Source organism: Lonchura striata, unplaced genomic scaffold (genome assembly GCF_046129695.1).
Source record: "Lonchura striata isolate bLonStr1 unplaced genomic scaffold, bLonStr1.mat Scaffold_114, whole genome shotgun sequence".
In the NCBI taxonomy this organism is placed as follows: domain Eukaryota; kingdom Metazoa; phylum Chordata; class Aves; order Passeriformes; family Estrildidae; genus Lonchura; species Lonchura striata.
Genome location: NW_027461082.1, coordinates 25,001 through 44,494, shown reverse-complemented (window position 1 = coordinate 44,494; position 19,494 = coordinate 25,001).

Genomic DNA, 19,494 nt, shown 5'->3' with positions numbered 1-19,494 from the left:
TTCCATTTTCCCTGGGAAAGAAAACTCAGCAGTCCAGGTTCCTGATGTCAGTTTGTAGGGCTCCCTTGGGTGTATCTGAGCTGCACATGTTTGAGGTGGGGACAACTTCAGTGTGGGCTCCATCCTTCGATATAAGGATATTTTGCAGTGAGGTCCCTGTCCAGGGTCACGGGCCCCTGGGCACATCCTTTTTCCATTTTCCCTGGGAAAGAAAACTCAGCAGTCCAGGTTCCTGATGTCAGTTTGTATGGCTCCCTTGGGTCTATCAGGGTAGCACAAGTTTGAGGTTTCAACAACTTTGGTGTGGGGTGCATCCTTCGATATAAGGATTTTTTGTAGTGAGGTTCCAGTCCAGGGCCAGGGGCCCCTGGGCACATCCTTTTTCCATTTTCCCTGGGAAAGAAAACTCAGCAGTCCAGGTTCCCGATGTCAGTTTGTAGGGCTCCCTTGGGTCTATCAGGGCAGCACAAGTTTGAGGTGGGGACAACTTCGGTGTGGGGTCCATCCTTCGATATAGGGATTTTTTGTAGTGAGGTCCCTGCCAAGGGCCAGGGGCCGCTGGGCACATCCTTTTTCCATTTTCCCTGGGAAAAAAAACTCAGCACACCAGGTTCCTGATGTCAGTTTGTAGGGCTCCCTTGGGTCTATCAGGGCAGCACAAGTTTGAGGTGGGGACAGCTTCGGTGTGGGGTCCATCCTTTGATATAAGGATTTTTTGCAGTCAGGGCCAGGGGCCCCTGGGCACATCCTTTTTCCATTTTCCCTGGGAAAGAAAACTCAGCAGTCCAGGTTCCTGATGTCAGTTTGTAGGGCTCCCTTGGGTGTATCAGGGCAGCACAAGTTTGAGGTGGGGACAACTTCGGTCTGGGCTCCATCCTTCGATATAAGGATTCTTTGCAGTCAGTGCCAGGGGCCCCCGGGCACATCCTTTGGCCATTTTCCCTGGGAAAGAAAACTCAGCAGTCCAGGTTCCTGATGTCAGTTTGTAGGGTACCCTTGGGTCTATCAGGGCAGCACAAGTTTGAGGTGGGGACAACTTTGGTGTGGGGTCCATCCTTCGATATAAGGATTTTTTGCAGTCAGGGCCAGGGGCCCCTGTGCACATCCTTTCTCCATTTTCCCTGGGAAAGAAAACTCAGCAGTCCAGGTTCCTGATGTCAGTTTGTAGGGCTTCCTTGGGTGTATCAGGGCAGCACAAGTGTGAGTTGGGGACAACTTCGGTGTGGGGTGCATCCTTCGATACAAAGATTTTTTGCAGTCAGGGCCAGGGGCCCCTGGGCACATCCTTTTTCCATTTTCCCTGGGAAAGAAAACTCAGCAGTCCAGGTTCCTGATGTCAGTTTGTAGGGCTCCCTTGGGTCTATCAGGGCAGCACAAGTTTGAGGTGGGGACAACTTCGGTGTGGGGTCCATCCTTCGATATAAGGATTTTTTGCAGTGAGGTCCCTGCCCAGGGCCAGGGGCCCCTGTGCACATCCTTTTTCCATTTTCCCTGGGAAAGAAAACTCAGCAGTCCAGGTTCCTGATGTCAGTTTGTAGGGCTCCCTTGGGTCTATCAGGGCAGCACAAGTTTGAGGTGGGGACAACTTCGGTGTGGGGTCCATCCTTCGATATAAGGATTTTTTGCAGTCAGGCCCCAGCCCAGGGCCAGAGGCCCCCGGGCACATCCTTTTTCCATTTTCCCTGGGAAAGAAAACTCAGCAGTCCAGGTTCCTGATGTCAGTTTGTAGGGCTCCCTTGGGTCTATCAGGGCAGCACAAGTTTGAGGTGGGGACAACTTTGGTGTGGGGTCCATCCTTCGATATAAGGATTTTTTGCAGTCAAGGCCAGGGGCCCCTGGGCACATCCTTTTTCCATTTTCCCTGGGAAAGAAAACTCAGCAGTCCAGGTTCCTGATGTCAGCTTGTAGAGCTCCCTTGGGTCTATCAGGGCAGCACAAGTTTGAGGTGGGGACAACTTCGGTGTGGGGTCCATCCTTCGATATAAGGATTCTTTGCAGTCAGGGCCAGGGGCCCCCTGGCACAACCTTTGGCCATTTTCCCTGGGAAAGAAAACTCAGCAGTCCCGGTTCCTGATGTCAGTTTGTAGGGCTCCCTTGGGTCTATCAGGGCAGCACAAGTTTGAGATGGGGACAACTTCGGTGTGGGGTCCATCCTTCGATATAAGGATTTTTTGCAGTGAGGCCCACCCCAGGGCCAGGAGCCCCTGGGCATATCCTTTTTCATTTTTCCCTGGGAAAGAATACTCAGCAGTCCAGGTTCCTGATGTCAGTTTGTAGGGCTCCCTTGCGTGTATCAGGGCAGCACAAGTTTGAGGTGGGGACAACTTCGGTGTGGGATACATCCTTCGATATAAGGATTCTTTGCGGTCAGGGCCAGGGGCCCCTGGGCACATCCTTTTTCCATTTTCCCTGGGAAAGAAAACTCAGCAGTCCAGGTTCCTGATGTCAGTTTGTAGGGCTCCCTTGGGTCTATCAGGGCAGCACAAGTTTGAGGTGGGGACAACTTCGGTGTGGGGTCCATCCTTCGATATAAGGATTCTTTGCAGTCAGGGCCAGGGGCCCCTGGGCACATCCTTTTTCCATTTTCCCTGGGAAAGAAAACTCAGCAGTCCAGGTTCCTGATGTCAGTTTGTAGGGCTCCCTTGGGTCTATCAGGGCAGCACAAGTTTGAGGTGGGGACAACTTCGGTGTGGGCTCCATCCTTCGATATAAGGATTTTTTGCAGTCAGGGCCAGGGGCCCCTGGGCACATCCTTTTTCCATTTTCCCTGGGAAAGAAAACTCAGCAGTCCATGTTCCTGATGTCAGTTTGTAGGGCTCCCTTGGGTCTATCAGGGCAGCACAAGTTTGAGGTGGGGATAACTTCGGTCTGGGGTCCATCCTTCGATATAAGGATTCTTTGCAGTGAGGCCCCTGGGCACATCCTTTTTCCATTTTCCCTGGGAAAGAAAAGTCAGCAGTCCAGGTTCCTGATGTCAGTTTGTAGGGCTCCCTTGGGTCTATCAGGGCAGCACAAGTTTGAGGTGGGGACAACTTCGGTGTGGGGTCCATCCTTCGATATAAGGATTTTTTGCAGTGAGTCCCAGCCCAGGGCCAGGGGCCCCTGGGCACATCCTTTTTCATTTTCCCTGGGAAAGAAAACTCAGCAGTCCAGGTTCCTGATGTCAGTTTGTAGGGCACCCTTGGGTGTATCAGGGCAGCACAAGTTTGAGGTGGGGACAACTTCGGTGTGGGGTCCATCCTTCGATATAAGGATTTTTTTCAGTGAGGCCCAGCCCAGGGCCAGGGGCCCCTGGGCACATCCTTTTTCCATTTTCCCTGGGAAAGAAAACTCAGCAGTCCAGGTTCCTGATGTCAGTTTGTAGGGCTCACTTGGGTCTATCAGGGCAGCACAAGTTTGAGGTGGGGATAACTTCGGTCTGGGGTCCATCCTTCGATATAAGGATTCTTTGCAGTGAGGCCCCTGGGCACATCCTTTTTCCATTTTCCCTGGGAAAGAAAACTCAGCAGTCCAGGTTCCTGATGTCAGTTTGTAGGGCTCCCTTGGGTGTATCAGGGCAGCACAAGTTTGAGGTGGGGACAACTTCGGTGTGGGGTCCATCCTTCGATATAAGGATTTTTTTCAGTGAGGCCCAGCCCAGGGCCAGGGGCCCCTGGGCACATCCTTTTTCCATTTTCCCTGGGAAAGAAAACTCAGCAGTCCAGGTTCCTGATGTCAGTTTGTAGGGCTCCCTTGGGTCTATCAGGGCAGCACAAGTTTGAGGTGGGGACAACTTCGGTGTGGGGTCCATCCTTCAATATAAGGATTTTTTTCAGTGAGGCCCAGCCCAGGGCCAGGGGCCCCAGGGCACATCCTTTTTCCATTTTCCCTGGGAAAGAAAACTTAGCAGTCCAGGTTCCTGATGTCAGTTTGTAGGGCTCCCTTGGGTGTATCAGAGCTGCACATGTTTGAGGTGGGGACAACTTCGGTGTGGGCTCCATCCTTCGATATAAGGATATTTTGCAGTGAGGTCCCTGTCCAGGGTCACGGGCCCCTGGGCACATCCTTTTTCCATTTTCCCTGGGAAAGAAAACTCAGCAGTCCAGGTTCCTGATGTCAGTTTGTAGGGCTCCCTTGGGTCTATCAGGGTAGCACAAGTTTGAGGTTTCAACAACTTTGGTGTGGGGTGCATCCTTCGATATAACGATTTTTTGTAGTGAGGTTCCAGTCCAGGGCTAGGGGCCCCTGGGCACATCCTTTTTCCATTTTCCCTGGGAAAGAAAACTCAGCAGTCCAGGTTCCCGATGTCAGTTTGTAGGGCTCCCTTGGGTCTATCAGGGCAGCACAAGTTTGAGGTGGGGACAACTTCGGTGTGGGGTCCATCCTTCGATATAGGGATTTTTTGTAGTGAGGTCCCTGCCAAGGGCCAGGGGCCGCTGGGCACATCATTTTTCAATTTTCCCTGGGAAAAAAAACTCAGCACACCATGTTCCTGATGTCAGTTTGTAGGGCTCCCTTGGGTCTATCAGGGCAGCACAAGTTTGAGGTGGGGACAGCTTCGGTGTGGGCTCCATCCTTTGATATAAGGATTTTTTGCAGTCAGGGCCAGGGGCCCCTGGGCACATCCTTTTTCCATTTTCCCTGGGAAAGAAAACTCAGCAGTCCAGGTTCCTGATGTCAGTTTGTAGGGCTCCCTTGGGTCTATCAGGGCAGCACAAGTTTGAGGTGGGGACAACTTCGGTCTGGGCTCCATCCTTCGATATAAGGATTCTTTGCAGTCAGTGCCAGGGGCCCCCGGGCACATCCTTTGGCCATTTTCCCTGGGAAAGAAAACTCAGCAGTCCAGGTTCCTGATGTCAGTTTGTAGGGTTCCCTTGGGTCTATCAGGGCAGCACAAGTTTGAGGTGGGGACAACTTTGGTGTGGGGTCCATCCTTCGATATAAGGATTTTTTGCAGTCAGGGCCAGGGGCCCCTGTGCACATCCTTTCTCCATTTTCCCTGGGAAAGAAAACTCAGCAGTCCAGGTTCCTGATGTCAGTTTGTAGGGCTTCCTTGGGTGTATCAGGGCAGCACAAGTTTGAGTTGGGGACAACTTCGGTGTGGGGTGCATCCTTCGATACAAAGATTTTTTGCAGTCAGGGCCAGGGGCCCCTGGGCACATCCTTTTTCCATTTTCCCTGGGAAAGAAAACTCAGCAGTCCAGGTTCCTGATGTCAGTTTGTAGGGCTCCCTTGGGTCTATCAGGGCAGCACAAGTTTGAGGTGGGGACAACTTCGGTGTGGGGTCCATCCTTCGATATAAGGATTTTTTGCAGTGAGGTCCCTGCCCAGGGCCAGGGGCCCCTGTGCACATCCTTTTTCCATTTTCCCTGGGAAAGAAAACTCAGCAGTCCAGGTTCCTGATGTCAGTTTGTAGGGCTCCCTTGGGTCTATCAGGGCAGCACAAGTTTGAGGTGGGGACAACTTTGGTGTGGGGTCCATCCTTCGATATAAGGATTTCTTGTTGTGAGGTCCCTGCCAAGGGCCAGGGGCCGCTGGGCACATCCTTTTTCCATTTTCCCTGGGAAAGAAAACTCAGCAGTCCAGGTTCCTGATGTCAGTTTGTAGGGCTCCCTTGGGTCTATCAGGGCAGCACAAGTTTGAGGTGGGGACAACTTTGGTGTGGGGTCCATCCTTCGATATAAGGATTCTTTGCAGTCAGGGCCAGGGGCCGCTGGGCACATCCTTTTTCCATTTTCCCTGGGAAAGAAAACTCAGCAGTCCAGGTTCCTGATGTCAGTTTGTAGGGCTCCCTTGGGTCTATCAGGGCAGCACAAGTTTGAGGTGGGGACAACTTCGGTGTGGGGTCCATCCTTCGATATAAGGATTTTTTGCAGTCAGGGCCAGGGGCCCCTGGGCACATCCTTTTTCCATTTTCCCTGGGAAAGAAAACTCAGCAGTCCAGGTTCCTGATGTCAGTTTGTAGGGCTCCCTTGGGTCTATCAGGGCAGCACAAGTTTGAGGTGGGGATAACTTCGGTCTGGGGTCCATCCTTCGATATAAGGATTCTTTGCAGTGAGGACCCTGGGCACATCCTTTTTCCATTTTCCCTGGGAAAGAAAACTCAGCAGTCCAGGTTCCTGATGTCAGTTTGTAGGGCTCCCTTGGGTCTATCAGGGCAGCACAAGTTTGAGGTGGGGACAACTTCGGTGTGGGGTCCATCCTTCGATATAAGGATTTTTTGCAGTGAGTCCCAGCCCAGGGCCAGGGGCCCCTGGGCACATCCTTTTTCATTTTCCCTGGGAAAGAAAACTCAGCAGTCCAGGTTCCTGATGTCAGTTTGTAGGGCTCCCTTGGGTCTATCAGGGCAGCACAAGTTTGAGGTGGGGACAACTTCGGTGTGGGGTCCATCCTTCGATATAAGGATTTTTTTCAGTGAGGCCCAGCCCAGGGCCAGGGGCCCCTGGGCACATCCTTTTTCCATTTTCCCTGGGAAAGAAAACTCAGCAGTCCAGGTTCCTGATGTCAGTTTGTAGAGCTCCCTTGGGTCTATCAGGGCAGCACAAGTTTGAGGTGGGGACAACTTCGGTGTGGGGTCCATCCTTCAATATAAGGATTTTTTTCAGTGAGGCCCAGCCCAGGGCCAGGGGCCCCAGGGCACATCCTTTGGCCATTTTCCCTGGGAAAGAAAACTCAGCAGTCCAGGTTCCTGATGTCAGTTTGTAGGGTTCCCTTGGGTCTATCAGGGCAGCACAAGTTTGAGGTGGGGACAACTTTGGTGTGGGGTCCATCCTTCGATATAAGGATTTTTTGCAGTCAGGGCCAGGGGCCCCTGTGCACATCCTTTCTCCATTTTCCCTGGGAAAGAAAACTCAGCAGTCTAGGTTCCTGATGTCAGTTTGTAGGTCTTCCTTGGGTGTATCAGGGCAGCACAAGTTTGAGTTGGGGACAACTCCGGTGTGGGGTGCATCCTTCGATACAAAGATTTTTTGCAGTCAGGGCCAGGGGCCCCTGGGCACATCCTTTTTCCATTTTCCCTGGGAAAGAAAACTCAGCAGTCCAGGTTCCTGATGTCAGTTTGTAGGGCTCCCTTGGGTCTATCAGGGCAGCACAAGTTTGAGGTGGGGACAACTTCGGTGTGGGGTCCATCCTTCGATATAAGGATTTTTTGCAGTGAGTCCCAGCCCTGGGCCAGGGGCCCCTGGGCACATCCTTTTTCCATTTTCCCTGGGAAAGAAAACTCAGCAGTCCAGGTTCCTGATGTCAGTTTGTAGAGCTCCCTTGGGTCTATCAGGGCAGCACAAGTTTGAGGTGGGGACAACTTCGGTGTGGGGTCCATCCTTCGATATAAGGATTTTTTGCAGTCAGGGCCAGGGGTCCCCGGGCACATCCTTTGGCCATTTTCCCTGGGAAAGAAAACTCAGCAGTCCAGGTTCCTGATGTCAGTTTGTAGAGCTCCCTTGGCTCTATCAGGGCAGCACAAGTTTGAGGTGGGGACAACTTCGGTGTGAGGTGCATCCTTCGATATAAAGATTTTTTGCAGTCAGGGCCAGGGGCCCCTGGGCACATCCTTTTTCCATTTTCCCTGGGAAAGAAAACTCAGCAGTCCAGGTTCCTGATGTCAGTTTGTAGGGCTCCCTTGGGTCTATCAGGGCAGCACAAGTTTGAGGTGGGGACAATTTTGGTGTGGGGTTCATCCTTCGATATAAGGATTTTTTGCAGTCAGGGCCAGGGGCCCCTGGGCACATCCTTTTTCCATTTTCCCTGGGAAAGAAAACTCAGCAGTCCAGGTTCCTGATGTCAGTTTGTAGAGCTCCCTTGGGTCTATCAGGGCAGCACAAGTTTGAGGTGGGGACAATTTCGGTGTGGGGTCCATCCTTCGAAATAAGGATTTTTTGCAGTTAGGGCCCAGCCCACGGCCAGGGGCCCCTGGGCACATCCTTTTTCCATTTTCCCTGGGAAAGAAAACTCAGCAGTCCAGGTTCCTGATGTCAGTTTGTAGGGCTCCCTTGGGTCTATCAGGGCAGCACAAGTTTGAGGTGGGGACAACTTCGGTGTGGGCTCCATCCTTCGATATAAGGATTTTTTGCAGTCAGGGCCAGGGGCCCCTGGGCACATCCTTTTTCCATTTTCCCTGGGAAAGAAAACTCAGCAGTCCATGTTCCTGATGTCAGTTTGTAGGGCTCCCTTGGGTCTATCAGGGCAGCACAAGTTTGAGGTGGGGATAACTTCGGTCTGGGGTCCATCCTTCGATATAAGGATTCTTTGCAGTGAGGCCCCTGGGCACATCCTTTTTCCATTTTCCCTGGGAAAGAAAACTCAGCAGTCCAGGTTCCTGATGTCAGTTTGTAGGGCACCCTTGGGTCTATCAGGGCAGCACAAGTTTGAGGTGGGGACAATTTTGGTGTGGGGTCCATCCTTCGATATAAGGATTTTTTGCAGTCAGGGCCAGGGGCCCCTGGGCACATCCTTTTTCCATTTTCCCTGGGAAAGAAAACTCAGCAGTCCAGGTTCCTGATGTCAGTTTGTAGGGCTCCCTTGGGTCTATCAGGGCAGCACAAGTTTGAGGTGGGGACAACTTCGGTGTGGGGTCCATCCTTCGATATAAGGATTTTTTGCAGTGAGTCCCAGCCCTGGGCCAGGGGCCCCTGGGCACATCCTTTTTCCATTTTCCCTGGGAAAGAAAACTCAGCAGTCCAGGTTCCTGATGTCAGTTTGTAGGGCTCCCTTGGGTCTATCAGGGCAGCACAAGTTTGAGGTGGGGACAACTTTGGTGTGGGGTCCATCCTTCGATATAAGGATTCTTTGCAGTCAGGGCCAGGGGCTTGCTGGCACACACTTTGGCCATTTTCCCTGGGAAAGAAAACTCAGCAGTCCCGGTTCCTGATGTCAGTTTGTAGGGCTCCCTTGGGTCTATCAGGGCAGCACAAGTTTGAGGTGGGGACAACTTCGGTGTGGGGTCCATCCTTCGATATAAGGATTTTTTGCAGTGAGGTCCCTGCCCAGGGCCAGGGGCCCCTGTGCACATCCTTTTTCCATTTTCCCTGGGAAAAAAAACTCAGCACACCAGGTTCCTGATGTCAGTTTGTAGGGCTCCCTTGGGTCTATCAGGGCAGCACAAGTTTGAGGTGGGGACAGCTTCGGTGTGGGGTCCATCCTTTGATATAAGGATTTTTTGCAGTCAGGGCCAGGGGCCCCTGGGCACATCCTTTTTCCATTTTCCCTGGGAAAGAAAACTCAGCAGTCCAGGTTCCTGATGTCAGTTTGTAGGGCTCCCTTGGGTCTATCAGGGCAGCACAAGTTTGAGGTGGGGACAACTTCGGTCTGGGCTCCATCCTTCGATATAAGGATTCTTTGCAGTCAGTGCCAGGGGCCCCCGGGCACATCCTTTGGCCATTTTCCCTGGGAAAGAAAACTCAGCAGTCCAGGTTCCTGATGTCAGTTTGTAGGGTTCCCTTGGGTCTATCAGGGCAGCACAAGTTTGAGGTGGGGACAACTTTGGTGTGGGGTCCATCCTTCGATATAAGGATTTTTTGCAGTCAGGGCCAGGGGCCCCTGTGCACATCCTTTCTCCATTTTCCCTGGGAAAGAAAACTCAGCAGTCCAGGTTCCTGATGTCAGTTTGTAGGGCTCCCTTGGGTCTATCAGGGCAGCACAAGTTTGAGGTGGGGACAACTTCGGTGTGGGGTCCATCCTTCGAGATAAGGATTTTTTGCAGTGAGGTCCCTGCCCAGGGCCAGGGGCCCCTGTGCACATCCTTTTTCCATTTTCCCTGGGAAAGAAAACTCAGCAGTCCAGGTTCCTGATGTCAGTTTGTAGGGCTTCCTTGGGTCTATCAGGGCAGCACAAGTTTGAGGTGGGGACAACTTTGGTGTGGGCTCCATCCTTCGATATAAGGATTTCTTGTTGTGAGGTCCCTGCCAAGGGCCAGGGGCCGCTGGGCACATCCTTTTTCCATTTTCCCTGGGAAAGAAAACTCAGCAGTCCAGGTTCCTGATGTCAGTTTGTAGGGCTCCCTTGGGTCTATCAGGGCAGCACAAGTTTGAGGTGGGGACAACTTCGGTGTGGGCTCCATCCTTCGATATAAGGATTTTTTGCAGTCAGGGCCAGGGGCCCCTGGGCACATCCTTTTTCCATTTTCCCTGGGAAAGAAAACTCAGCAGTCCATGTTCCTGATGTCAGTTTGTAGGGCTCCCTTGGGTCTATCAGGGCAGCACAAGTTTGAGGTGGGGATAACTTCGGTGTGGGGTCCATCCTTCGATATAAGGATTCTTTGCAGTGAGGCCCCTGGGCACATCCTTTTTCCATTTTCCCTGGGAAAGAAAACTCAGCAGTCCAGGTTCCTGATGTCAGTTTGTAGGGCTCCCTTGGGTCTATCAGGGCAGCACAAGTTTGAGGTGGGGACAACTTCGGTGTGGGGTCCATCCTTCGATATAAGGATTTTTTGCAGTGAGTCCCAGCCCAGGGCCAGGGGCCCCTGGGCACATCCTTTTTCATTTTCCCTGGGAAAGAAAACTCAGCAGTCCAGGTTCCTGATGTCAGTTTGTAGGGCTCCCTTGGGTCTATCAGGGCAGCACAAGTTTGAGGTGGGGACAACTTCGGTGTGGGGTCCATCCTTCGATATAAGGATTTTTTTCAGTGAGGCCCAGCCCAGGGCCAGGGGCCCCTGGGCACATCCTTTTTCCATTTTCCCTGGGAAAGAAAACTCAGCAGTCCAGGTTCCTGATGTCAGTTTGTAGAGCTCCCTTGGGTCTATCAGGGCAGCACAAGTTTGAGGTGGGGACAACTTCGGTGTGGGGTCCATCCTTCAATATAAGGATTTTTTTCAGTGAGGCCCAGCCCAGGGCCAGGGGCCCCAGGGCACATCCTTTTTCCATTTTCCCTGGGAAAGAAAACTCAGCAGTCCAGGTTCCTGATGTCAGTTTGTAGGGCTCCCTTGGGTGTATCAGAGCTGCACATGTTTGAGTTGGGGACAACTTCGGTGTGGGGTGCATCCTTCGATATAAGGATTTTTTGTAGTGAGGTTCCTGTCCAGGGCCAGGGGCCCCTGGGCACATCCTTTTTCCATTTTCCCTGGGAAAGAAAACTCAGCAGTCCAGGTTCCCGATGTCAGTTTGTAGGGCTCCCTTGGGTCTATCAGGGCAGCACAAGTTTGAGGTGGGGACAACTTCGGTGTGGGGTCCATCCTTCGATATAGGGATTTCTTGTAGTGAGGTCCCTGCCAAGGGCCAGGGGCCGCTGGGCACATCCTTTTTCCATTTTCCCTGGGAAAGAAAACTCAGCACACCAGGTTCCTGATGTCAGTTTGTAGGGCTCCCTTGGGTGTATCAGGGCAGCACAAGTTTGAGGTGGGGACAGCTTCGGTGTGGGGTCCATCCTTCGATATAAGGATTTTTTGCAGTCAGGGCCAGGGGCCCCTGTGCACACCCTTTTTCCATTTTCCCTGGGAAAGAAAACTCAGCAGTCCAGGTTCCTGATGTCAGTTTGTAGGGCTCCCTTGGGTCTATCAGGGCAGCACAAGTTTGAGGTGGGGACAACTTTGGTGTGGGGTCCATCCTTCGATATAAGGATTTCTTGTTGTGAGGTCCCTGCCAAGGGCCAGGGGCCGCTGGGCACATCCTTTTTCCATTTTCCCTGGAAAGAAAACTCAGCAGTCCAGGTTCCTGATGTCAGTTTGTAGGGCTCCCTTGGGTCTATCAGGGCAGCACAAGTTTGAGGTGGGGACAACTTCGGTGTGGGCTCCATCCTTCGATATAAGGATTCTTTGCAGTCAGGGCCAGGGGCCCCTGGGCACATCCTTTTTCCATTTTCCCTGGGAAAGAAAACTCAGCAGTCCAGGTTCCTGATGTCAGTTTGTAGGGCTCCCTTGGGTCTATCAGGGCAGCACAAGTTTGAGGTGGGGATAACTTCGGTCTGGGGTCCATCCTTCGATATAAGGATTCTTTGCAGTGAGGCCCCTGGGCACATCCTTTTTCCATTTTCCCTGGGAAAGAAAACTCAGCAGTCCAGGTTCCTGATGTCAGTTTGTAGGGCTCCCTTGGGTCTATCAGGGCAGCACAAGTTTGAGGTGGGGATAACTTCGGTCTGGGGTCCATCCTTCGATATAAGGATTCTTTGCAGTGAGGCCCCTGGGCACATCCTTTTTCCATTTTCCCTGGGAAAGAAAACTCAGCAGTCCAGGTTCCTGATGTCAGTTTGTAGGGCTCCCTTGGGTGTATCAGGGCAGCACAAGTTTGAGGTGGGGACAACTTCGGTGTGGGGTCCATCCTTCGATATAAGGATTTTTTTCAGTGAGGCCCAGCCCAGGGCCAGGGGCCCCTGGGCACATCCTTTTTCCATTTTCCCTGGGAAAGAAAACTCAGCAGTCCAGGTTCCTGATGTCAGTTTGTAGGGCTCCCTTGGGTCTATCAGATCTGCACATGTTTGAGGTGGGGACAACTTCGGTGTGGGCTCCATCCTTCGATAGAAGGATATTTTGCAGTGAGGTCCCTGTCCAGGGCCAGGGGCCCCTGGGCACATCCTTTTTCTATTTTCCCTGGGAAAGAAAACTCAGCAGTCCAGGTTCCTGATGTCAGTTCGTAGGGCTCCCTTTGGTCTATCAGGGTAGCACAAGTTTGAGGTTGCAACAATTTTGGTGTGGGGTGCATCCTTCGATATAAGGATTTTTTGTAGTGAGGTTCCTGTCCAGGGCCAGAGGCCCCTGGGCACATCCTTTTTCCATTTTCCCTGGGAAAGAAAACTCAGCAGTCCAGGTTCCCGATGTCAGTTTGTAGGGCTCCCTTGGGTCTATCAGGGCAGCACAAGTTTGAGGTGGGGACAACTTCGGTGTGGGGTCCATCCTTCGATATAGGGATTTCTTGTAGTGAGGTCCCTGCCAAGGGCCAGGGGCCGCTGGGCACATCCTTTTTCCATTTTCCCTGGGAAAAAAAACTCAGCACACCAGGTTCCTGATGTCAGTTTGTAGGGCTCCCTTGGGTCTATCAGGGCAGCACAAGTTTGAGGTGGGGACAGCTTCGGTGTGGGGTCCATCCTTCGATATAAGGATTTTTTGCAGTCAGGGCCAGGGGCCCCTGGGCACATCCTTTTTCCATTTTCCCTGGGAAAGAAAACTCAGCAGTCCAGGTTCCTGATGTCAGTTTGTAGGGCTCCCTTGGGTCTATCAGGGCAGCACAAGTTTGAGGTGGGGACAACTTCGGTCTGGGCTCCATCCTTCGATATAAGGATTCTTTCCAGTCAGTGCCAGGGGCCCCCGGGCACATCCTTTGGCCATTTTCCCTGGGAAAGAAAACTCAGCAGTCCAGGTTCCTGATGTCAGTTTGTAGGGTTCCCTTGGGTCTATCAGGGCAGCACAAGTTTGAGGTGGGGACAACTTTGGTGTGGGGTCCATCCTTCGATATAAGGATTTTTTGCAGTCAGGGCCAGGGGCCCCTGTGCACATCTTTTCTCCATTTTCCCTGGGAAAGAAAACTCAGCAGTCCAGGTTCCTGATGTCAGTTTGTAGGGCTTCCTTGGGTGTATCAGGGCAGCACAAGTTTGAGTTGGGGACAACTTCGGTGTGGGGTGCATCCTTCGATACAAAGATTTTTTGCAGTCAGGGCCAGGGGCCCCTGGGCACATCCTTTTTCCATTTTCCCTGGGAAAGAAAACTCAGCAGTCCAGGTTCCTGATGTCAGTTTGTAGGGCTCCCTTGGGTCTATCAGGGCAGCACAAGTTTGAGGTGGGGAGAACTTTGGTTTGGGGTCCATCCTTCGATATAAGGATTTCTTGTTGTGAGGTCCCTGCCAAGGGCCAGGGGCCGCTGGGCACATCCTTTTTCCATTTTCCCTGGGAAAGAAAACTCAGCAGTCCAGGTTCCTGATGTCAGTTTGTAGAGCTCCCTTGGGTGTATCAGGGCAGCACAAGTTTGAGGTGGGGACAATATCGGTGTGGGGTCCATCCTTCGATATAAGGATTCTTTGCAGTCAGTGCCAGGGGCCCCGGGCACATCCTTTGGCCATTTTCCCTGGGAAAGAAAACTCAGCAGTCCAGGTTCCTGATGTCAGTTTGTAGGGCTCCCTTTGGTCTATCAGGGCAGCACAAGTTTGAGGTGGGGACAACTTCGGTGTGGGGTCCATCCTTCGATATAAGGATTTTTTGCAGTCAGGGCCAGGGGCCCCTGGGCACATCCTTTTTCCAATTTCCCTGGGAAAGAAAACTCAGCAGTCCAGGTTCCTGATGTCAGTTTGTAGGGCTCCCTTGGGTCTATCAGGGCAGCACAAGTTTGAGGTGGGGACAACTTCGGTGTGGGGTCCATCCTTTGATATATGGATTTCTTGTAGTGAGGTCCCGGTGCAGTGCCAGGGGCCCCTGGGCACATCCTTTTTCCATTTTCCCTGGGAAAGAAAACTCAGCAGTCCAGGTTCCTGATGTCAGTTTGTAGGGCTCCCTTGGGTCTATCAGGGTAGCAGAAGTTTGATGTGCGGACTACTTCAGTGTACGCTCCATCCTTCGATATAAGGATTTTTTGCAGTCAGGGCCAGAGGCCCCTGGGCACATCCTTTTTCCATTTTCCCTGGGAAAGAAAACTCAGCAGTCCAGGTTCCTGATGTCAGTTTGTAGGGCTCCCTTGGGTCTATCAGGGCAGCACAAGTTTGAGGTGGGGACAACTTCGGTGTGGGCTCCATCCTTCGATATAAGGATTTTTTGCAGTCAGGGCCAGGGGTCCCCGGGCACAGCCTTTGGCCATTTTCCCTGGGAAAGAAAACTCAGCAGTCCAGGTTCCTGATGTCATTTTTTAGGGCTCCCTTGGGTCTATCAGGGCAGCACAAGTTTGAGTTGGGGTCAACTTCGGTGTGGGGTCCATCCTTCGATATAAGGATTTTTTGCAGTCAGGGCCAGGGGCCGCTGGGCACATCCTTTTTCCATTTTCCCTGGGAAAGAAAACTCAGCAGTCCAGGTTCCTGATGTCAGTTTGTAGGGCTGCCTTGGGTCTATCAGGGCAGCACAAGTTTGAGGTGGGGACAACTTTGGTGTGGGCTCCATCCTTCGATATAAGGATTTTTTGCAGTCAGGGCCAGCGGCCCCTGGGCACATCCTTTGGCCATTTTCCCTGGGAAAGAAAACTCAGCAGTCCAGGTTGCTGATGTCAGTTTGTAGGACTCCCTTGGGTCTATCAGGCAAGCACAATTTTGAGGTGGGGACAACTTCGATGTGGGGTCCATCCTTCGATATAAGGATTCTTTGCAGTGAGGCCCCAGCCCAGGGCCAGGGGCCCCTGGGCACATCCTTTTTCCATTTTCCCTGGGAAAGAAAACTCAGCAGTCCAGGTTCCTGATGTCAGTTTGTAGAGCTCCCTTGGCTCTATCAGGGCAGCACAAGTTTGAGGTGGGGACAACTTCGGTGTGGGGTGCATCCTTCGATATAAAGATTTTTTGCAGTCAGGGCCAGGGGCTTCCTGGCACACACTTTGGCCATTTTCCCTGGGAAAGAAAACTCAGCAGTCCAGGTTCCTGATGTCAGTTTGTAGGGCTCCCTTGGGTCTATCAGGGCAGCACAAGTTTGAGATGGGGACAACTTCGGTGTGGGGTCCATCCTTCGATATAAGGATTTTTTGCAGTGAGGCCCAGCCCAGGGCCAGGAGCCCCTGGGCACATCCTTTTTCATTTTCCCTGGGAAAGAAAACTCAGCAGTCCAGGTTCCTGATGTCAGTTTGTAGGGCTCCCTTGGGTCTATCAGGGCAGCACAAGTTTGAGGTGGGGACAACTTCGGTGTGGGGTCCATCCTTCGATATAAGGATTTTTTTCAGTGAGGCCCAGCCCAGGACCAGGGGCCCCTGGGCACATCCTTTTTCATTTTCTCTGGGAAAGAAAACTCAGCAGTCCAGGTTCCTGATGTCAGTTTGTAGGGCTCCCTTGGGTGTATCAGGGCAGCACAAGTTTGAGGTGGGGACAACTTCGGTGTGGGGTCCATCCTTCGATATAAGGATTTTTTTCAGTGAGGCCCAGCCCAGGGCCAGGGGCCCCTGGGCACATCCTTTTTCCATTTTCCCTGGGAAAGAAAACTCAGCAGTCCAGGTTCCTGATGTCAGTTTGTAGAGCTCCCTTGGGTCTATCAGGGCAGCACAAGTTTGAGGTGGGGACAACTTCGGTGTGGGGTCCATCCTTCGATATAAGGATTTTTTTCAGTGAGGCCCAGCCCAGGGCCAGGGGCCCCAGGGCACATCCTTTTTCCATTTTCCCTGGGAAAGAAAACTCAGCAGTCCAGGTTCCTGATGTCAGTTTGTAGGGCTCCCTTGGGAGTATCAGAGCTGCACATGTTTGAGGTGGGGACAACTTCGGTGTGGGCTCCATCCTTCGATATAAGGATATTTTGCAGTGAGGTCCCTGTCCAGGGCCACGGGCCCCTGGGCACATCCTTTTTCCATTTTCCCTGGGAAAGAAAACTCAGCAGTCCAGGTTCCTGATGTCAGTTTGTAGGGCTCCCTTGGGTCTATCAGGGTAGCACAAGTTTGAGGTTGCAACAACTTTGGTGTGGGGTGCATCCTTCGATATAAGGATTTTTTGTAGTGAGGTTCCTGTCCAGGGCCAGGGGCCCCTGGGCACATCCTTTTTCCATTTTCCCTGGGAAAGAAAACTCAGCAGTCCAGGTTCCCGATGTCAGTTTGTAGGGCTCCCTTGGGTCTATCAGGGTAGCAGAAGTTTGATGTGCGGACTACTTCAGTGTACGCTCCATCCTTCGATATAAGGATTTTTTGCAGTCAGGGCCAGAGGCCCCTGGGCACATCCTTTTTCCATTTTCCCTGGGAAAGAAAACTCAGCAGTCCAGGTTCCTGATGTCAGTTTGTAGGGCTCCCTTGGGTCTATCAGGGCAGCACAAGTTTGAGGTGGGGACAACTTCGGTGTGGGCTCCATCCTTCGATATAAGGATTTTTTGCAGTCAGGGCCAGGGGTCCCCGGGCACAGCCTTTGGCCATTTTCCCTGGGAAAGAAAACTCAGCAGTCCAGGTTCCTGATGTCATTTTTTAGGGCTCCCTTGGGTCTATCAGGGCAGCACAAGTTTGAGTTGGGGTCAACTTCGGTGTGGGGTCCATCCTTCGATATAAGGATTTTTTGCAGTCAGGGCCAGGGGCCGCTGGGCACATCCTTTTTCCATTTTCCCTGGGAAAGAAAACTCAGCAGTCCAGGTTCCTGATGTCAGTTTGTAGGGCTGCCTTGGGTCTATCAGGGCAGCACAAGTTTGAGGTGGGGACAACTTTGGTGTGGGCTCCATCCTTCGATATAAGGATTTTTTGCAGTCAGGGCCAGCGGCCCCTGGGCACATCCTTTGGCCATTTTCCCTGGGAAAGAAAACTCAGCAGTCCAGGTTGCTGATGTCAGTTTGTAGGACTCCCTTGGGTCTATCAGGCAAGCACAATTTTGAGGTGGGGACAACTTCGATGTGGGGTCCATCCTTCGATATAAGGATTCTTTGCAGTGAGGCCCCAGCCCAGGGCCAGGGGCCCCTGGGCACATCCTTTTTCCATTTTCCCTGGGAAAGAAAACTCAGCAGTCCAGGTTCCTGATGTCAGTTTGTAGAGCTCCCTTGGCTCTATCAGGGCAGCACAAGTTTGAGGTGGGGACAACTTCGGTGTGGGGTGCATCCTTCGATATAAAGATTTTTTGCAGTCAGGGCCAGGGGCTTGCTGGCACACACTTTGGCCATTTTCCCTGGGAAAGAAAACTCAGCAGTCCCGGTTCCTGATGTCAGTTTGTAGGGCTCCCTTGGGTCTATCAGGGCAGCACAAGTTTGAGATGGGGACAACTTCGGTGTGGGGTCCATCCTTCGATATAAGGATTTTTTGCAGTGAGGCCCAGCCCAGGGCCAGGAGCCCCTGGGCACATCCTTTTTCATTTTCCCTGGGAAAGAAAACTCAGCAGTCCAGGTTCCTGATGTCAGTTTGTAGGGCTCCCTTGGGTCTATCAGGGCAGCACAAGTTTGAGGTGGGGACAACTTCGGTGTGGGGTCCATCCTTCGATATAAGGATTTTTTTCAGTGAGGCCCAGCCCAGGACCAGGGGCCCCTGGGCACATCCTTTTTCATTTTCTGTGGGAAAGAAAACTCAGCAGTCCAGGTTCCTGATGTCAGTTTGTAGGGCTCCCTTGGGTGTATCAGGGCAGCACAAGTTTGAGGTGGGGACAACTTCGGTGTGGGGTCCATCCTTCGATATAAGGATTTTTTTCAGTGAGGCCCAGCCCAGGGCCAGGGGCCCCTGGGCACATCCTTTTTCCATTTTCCCTGGGAAAGAAAACTCAGCAGTCCAGGTTCCTGATGTCAGTTTGTAGAGCTCCCTTGGGTCTATCAGGGCAGCACAAGTTTGAGGTGGGGACAACTTCGGTGTGGGGTCCATCCTTCGATATAAGGATTTTTTTCAGTGAGGCCCAGCCCAGGGCCAGGGGCCCCAGGGCACATCCTTTTTCCATTTTCCCTGGGAAAGAAAACTCAGCAGTCCAGGTTCCTGATGTCAGTTTGTAGGGCTCCCTTGGGAGTATCAGAGCTGCACATGTTTGAGGTGGGGACAACTTCGGTGTGGGCTCCATCCTTCGATATAAGGATATTTTGCAGTGAGGTCCCTGTCCAGGGCCACGGGCCCCTGGGCACATCCTTTTTCCATTTTCCCTGGGAAAGAAAACTCAGCAGTCCAGGTTCCTGATGTCAGTTTGTAGGGCTCCCTTGGGTCTATCAGGGTAGCACAAGTTTGAGGTTGCAACAACTTTGGTGTGGGGTGCATCCTTCGATATAAGGATTTTTTGTAGTGAGGTTCCTGTCCAGGGCCAGGGGCCCCTGGGCACATCCTTTTTCCATTTTCCCTGGGAAAGAAAACTCAGCAGTCCAGGTTCCCGATGTCAGTTTGTAGGGCTCCCTTGGGTCTATCAGGGCAGCACAAGTTTGAGGTGGGGACAACTTCGGTGTGGGGTCCATCCTTCGATATAAGGATTTCTTGTAGTGAGGTCCCTGCCAAGGGCCAGGGGCCGCTGGGCACATCCTTTTTCATTTTCCCTGGGAAAAAAAACTCAGCACACCAGGTTCCTGATGTCAGTTTGTAGGGCTCCCTTGGGTGTATCAGGGTAGCACAAGTTTGAGGTGGGGACAACTTCGGTGTGGGGTCCATCCTTCGATATAAGGATTTTTTGCAGTCAGGGCCAGGGGCCCCTGGGCACATCCTTTTTCCATTTTCCCTGGGAAAGAAAACTCAGCAGTCCAGGTTCCTGATGTCAGTTTGTAGGGCTCCCTTGGGTCTATCAGGGCAGCACAAGTTTGAGGTGGGGACAACTTCGGTCTGGGCTCCATCCTTCGATATAAGGATTCTTTGCAGACAGTGCCAGGGGCCCCCGGGCACATCCTTTGGCCATTTTCCCTGGGAAAGAAAACTCAGCAGTCCAGGTTCCTGATGTCAGTTTGTAGGGTTCCCTTGGGTCTATCAGGGCAGCACAAGTTTGAGGTGGGGACAACTTTGGTGTGGGGTCCATCCTTCGATATAAGGATTTTTTGCAGTCAGGGCCAGGGGCCCCTGTGCACATC